Below are 6000 nucleotides of genomic sequence, written 5' to 3'. Positions count from 1 at the left end.
CTTTTTTCCGATTCCGATGAATATTCCGATGAATAAATGAAGCATATTTACATATTAACAGGTTGTCGACGTATTATATACGCCCTCACTCGATATGGTTTCCTTTGCCTCGTATATCCCATATCGGGTCACCTACTAACCCCGTAACTTATAATATTTAGGACTTCTTTCATCTCTCTTTTATAGCATCTGTTGAATTGTTCTGTTTTTAAATAACTAACAAACTTAATTTTAGACGCAGCATGAGAAAGCCTAATACAAATTGTTCGATTGGATACACATTACTCGTTATATATCCTATTTAGGATAAAAAAAAACAAACGATTATATAAATATTGATAGTAAGACCATACAAAGTTATATGTAATTCTGAACAAAATAATGGAAACGAAAGAAGCTTTACTATTTTTCTTTTATATTAATATAATTTCTTACCAGTGAATGTTACACTAAAGTCTGAATCATCGATTTTGTGACAATGTCAGGAAATGTGAATATGTAAAGGGTCAGTATTTAATTCAATTTTTGAAGCCAAAAGCATTGAGTATAAGTTTACCATTGATTTCAAGCTTTAGGACCATCGATCTACTATACGTGTTTTCTAAGTTCATATATTATACCTTACATAAATGAGTCCCTTCTTTGTGTATATAAAGTTGATCGTTCCGTATATCAATGTATTTTAATAAAAGTCCAGATTTTATGACGTCAGCGGTCCATATCATGTTTTGGGCCGGTCCGGACCTCGCCAAAAATAATATGGACCGCTGACGTCATACAATATGGACCGCTTACGTCATTAAACTGTTGAGTGCTGCTTGTAATTTTCACAAAAACATTTTTCGCAAAAAAATAATTAGATTTGTTTAATAAAACGCATCAAAGGCACTTTAAAATTATTAAGTGGTAAAAAGTATTCGGTATAATATAAGAAATATAACACACCACTTCGGCCCATATGGCATTATAAGGACCGGCCAGTCAGCCCCCGAAGGTGAATGGACCTTGGCTAACGCCTCGATCCATATACACCTTCGGGGGCTGACTGGCAGGTTCTTATAATGTCATATGACCCTCAGTGGTGTGTAATATTTCTTAAGTAGTGAGCATAAGTACCGTTTACAATTAGGAGCAACCATCGACTTTAAAGCTTCTTTAGATCAAGTTAGGAGCAGAAGCATTGTTTACGTTAAGTTGCAACCATTGACTTTACATGCTTCTTTAGTTCATGTTTAAAGCGGAAACACTGTTCAAGTTAGGAGCAACCAATAATTACACATGACTGTTTATATATTCTATTTAGGACAAAAAAAAATCGCATTATATAAATATGAATAGTTTTATTTTAATCATTACTTTCAGGTCAGACGTCTTTTGCCATACGAATCAGAAAGCAACGGAATGCCAGACTGTAGCAGCACCCAGCCTGTGTCAAATGTTCAAGGAATACATATTCATATGTTTCATATGAACTTTTCAGTTGCTTTTCTATTATCAACAACATACCGATTACGTAAATTGAAGTTTGTATTTTAATGACAAATTGGTTGTGCGCATCATTTTATCATTAACATTAGAAACACTTTCTTAATTGTTATTTCACTATATTTCCTTGGCTTCATAACGTTACACTAGAATGTTAACATTTTGTATCAGGCTTATAAGTCTTGAACAACTTAAAGTAAATTTTTCCCATTGTTGTTTTAAGAGAGTTAGTAAAAGAATATTTGAAGAATAAGGTGTGCATTTTTGTCCTTGCTTAGTATTCCAATGGCAAGATTGTTTATCTAAAGTCAAATGCAAATCAGCAACTGAACAATTAAGAAAGCTTTTAACATACAGGGGTGGATTCAGAAATTGACGTCAAACGGTGTGTAAGTTAGGGGTGAAACCTTTTAACATGCGTTCCTCCCCTATAACCGAAATTTATATGGATTAAAATGTATGCAGGGGGGCATATGGGAAAATTTCAAATTCTGATTTAAGTCAGAAATGTTTTATTTTGATCGTATTTTATTTCTATTTCCTTTTATTCTTCTCCTATAACGACAAAAAGTAAACTTTGACGATTCAAGGTGTGGTGGAGGGGTGGGGATACTTGTGACATACATTTATTTGGGCAGAATTTGACTCAGGGAAAGGTTATGTTTAGAGAGAGAATACTAGGTTAGGACCGTGGATGCAGGAAGTTTATCTAGCAAGGCGGAAGAATTTATCGGATGAGCCGAAGGCGAACCCGATAAATTCCACAGCCAAGCCAGATAAACTTTCTCCATCCACGGCACTAACCTAATATTCTATTTATCCTGTAACACTGTTTATCTTAACACTACAAATAACCGTGAAATTATTAAATATCTTTAAAAATAAGGGGGCAACTGTTTTTTCCTGTTCACGTCGGCACACTCGGTATCCATGTTTAAATCGCCCCAAAATAGTTCTCAAAACTGTTCATTTTTTTCAAGATACTTATAGTCAAAGTAAATGCATTTTAATGCGTTAATATCAATTCAAAACACAAAAAAGCTTTAAAAAGTGCATAAACATGGATCAGTCACCAAACATTATCTGATAATGTAACAATTATTCCGCAAGTCACAGACTACAGTACACAGGTCATGGTTCAAGATCACGAATGGCAATCGCCACATGTTAAATCATAAAACATGTTGATAGTGTTGGATGATCAGAACTGCACCGGCAAGGAAATACTTCATTTCTTTTGTAAGTGAGATTTTGTCATTCGTCACAGAAATGGAATTAACTTTAGTTGAATGCTGCACAGTGTTCAGCATTTTGGGTGGGGTAAGATTTTCACATCACATTTAGATTTTTTGGCCGAATTGTTTTGCCAGTGTCGTTCAGAGTGATGGACTATTCTGGGCAAGTGCTTGTTGAGGTCGGTTCTTGGCAGACTATTGATATGATACTGAAACATTATTAGTGCTTTTCCTCTGACATGCATAATAGAAAAGAAGTTCGTTTTGCGGTCACATGACTGTAGATAAAAATCCCAAGGTCTACTATCCTTATAAACTAAAATTTACTCGGCACCTTGTTATTGGACCGATTTGTATGCACGTGACAGGATAAATTTAATTAAATGTTCTGCTGTTTTGCTTTCTTGGTGTATATTTGTTGATAAGATATAAATGTCAACCTTAGAATCCGTGTTACTACTTGTTAATTTCAACTGTATAGTCACACTTACTTTACCAAAAAAGAAATTGTAAAAACAAATCAAATAATAAAACAATTTAATCTATCGTATAGAGTATATCGATAACATTTGAAGAGCGTTATTTAAAACAACCATTTGTTTCCTCTTTGATACACAACTCTTTTAATAGAGTTTTCCTCTTTGTTTTATGATGTGGCCAGCATGTAATATGAAGAAAACAAATGCATTACGAAAAATGAATTAATGAATTGCGGGATTGATGTCATCATCGAGGTATGAACGCATTTGGGCTGGTCAAAGTGTGAGGAGTCTGAAGAACTCAACGCGTACTTTAACCAGCCCAACTGCGTTCATAGCCCCGATAATGATATCAATCACGCAAATAATTCCATATATTAACACCAAAAGTTCATTATTTCTTTCGACAATTGCCAACAAAATGCTTAATTTCATTTAAGTAAAGCTGTCAGTCATTCTTTCTCAACCATGCTGTAAATAGAACGACCAGATCGGTTTACACAGTTCAATGCTACGGAGAAAATAGTCCCAACATGAAATCACTTTGAACGAAAGATTGATACGATAATGACAAAAATGCATTTAAATAATTACCTTTTATATTTAAGTGAACTGTTTTCAACATGTTTATTAAAACATTTCGTTGCCTGCTGACACAATATAAACAATAGTACGCAATTTATATTAATGCGCGATGATTTGAGATCCGAACATATTCAAATATGTTGCGTTCATCGGAAAATATTCGCAAATGCGGAAAGGACGTTCATAAGAGGAATATAATTTGAGGTGTAAATATTTAAATGATGAAACTTAATTTGTACTAAACAAACATCATACTTTCTCTTTCATATAGATTCGACCGAGCATCTGCTAACTTTGTTCAAAACGCAATTCCTTAAAGAATTAAGCAGGATATCCTATCCTTGTATTTCTACCCACCATGTCAAATCCAATACCAGTGAACTATGAAGGAAGCTTACAGGCCACAACCATACTCACAATGCTAGCACTAGGGACCATCGACTTGGCAGATATTCTAAAGACGGGCTTACAGGATAAAATACGCATTTAATGATTCTTTCATTCTCGCTACAAGACTATATGTTAATAACTAAATATCAGTTTGCATGTATGGTTGTACTAGTAGAATCATTTGTTGCCCAAATGAATGAATCAGTTTCTGGAACATCTACAACTCAAAATTAATAAGACAAGTCAATATATATGTTTTTCAATGATTTATTTTCTTGTCAATACAACAATATTGCATGATATAATAAATAATTACTAATGATATGATATCAAAGGATCACTGAAAAAAATGTCCACATCTCAACAAATTTGATTACCAGCAGCTATTACATTGTAAGTTTATGTCTCAGGAAATGCTATGGGCATTGAACAAAATCATTCTTTCCTGCTGAGTCCAATTCAGCAACTCTTCAGAAACAGCAAGAAATGTGACATAGTTTCAAACTAAAGCATCGTTTTTTAAATGAAGCATACAAAATTACAAACATGACAACCCAATCTAAATGAGTTTATTCTTACATTTTTGTCAATGAATCAATGAATGAATAGAGATCGTATAAGGAGAGTTCATATGTAAATATCATTCCTATTGCTAGTTGTCAGCGCGTTAAGAATGTTCAACCGTGACCCTTGGATAGATGACTGTAAACAGCGAGCGGTGGACACAGGTGAAACCAGACACCCGGACATTTCCATCACTAATCCTCAACTGTTGAATCCGTTGTTGTTGAAACCGTCGTTGTTATTAAATCCGTCGTTGTTGTTGAATCCGTCGTTGTTGTTAAATCCGTTGTTGTTGTCAAATCCGTTGTTGTCGAATCCGAATCCACGGCTGCCAATGCCAACTCCGGTGTTGACGTTCAGGTTAACGTGGTCAGCGTCGTCTGGAAATTGGGAGAGGCAAAGACGGCGTGAGATGCTGTGAGTTATTTCGATGGTGGCAAAATATGAAATTCATGTTATTCAGAAATAATTCAATACTAATAAATACACAATAAATGGCCATGAGTTAGTATGACGACCACGCGTTATCATGGTGGCCCATTATAACCTACCGTGTCATTGTCATTACTAGCGGTCTATTCTCATGTGATTCTCGTTTATAACGAAATCAATTATCCACTTTATCCCATCGCGTTATTTGTGGTAACTGCTAAGACGCTTTGTGTTATTAATTATAAGAAAGATTTAAACTTGGTTTAATAGTAAAATAATGGTGTCTCTCTTAAATCTGATATATATCACTGTATCATTCTCATGTTCATCTCCAATAAAAATCTACTTGCTGTCAATTAAACACTTAATTACAAAATAGTAAATGATGTAAAACTTACCGATTATGGTCCGCACGCCAACGCCTATAACAGAAGATACGAAAAAAATGAAAACAACGAAATTCAATTTAATGATTAAAACATCGTTAATGGCAACGAACTAAGTAATTGTGTACATGTTTTCAAATGACTTTAAGCTATGTTTGTTTCTTATTTCTTTATCAATAAATTCCCTTACCATAGAGACTGAAGCTCAAACGTTTCTACATTGGTCTTTACACTAAAAATATTGATAATGTAATCATATATGCACCGTATATGTACTTACCGATTCCACCCGCACCACCGCCGATACCTCCGCCGATACCACCGCCAACACCACCGCCGATACCACCGCCGATACCACCACCAACACCACCGTGATAACCACCGCCAACAGAGACGGGGAATGGCACTCGCACCTCACGGTTAATGTAGACTGGGACCTGAACT

This window comes from Mya arenaria, chromosome 8, assembly GCF_026914265.1.
Source record: "Mya arenaria isolate MELC-2E11 chromosome 8, ASM2691426v1".
Lineage (NCBI taxonomy): Eukaryota > Metazoa > Mollusca > Bivalvia > Myida > Myidae > Mya > Mya arenaria.
This window is presented reverse-complemented; position numbering follows the sequence as displayed.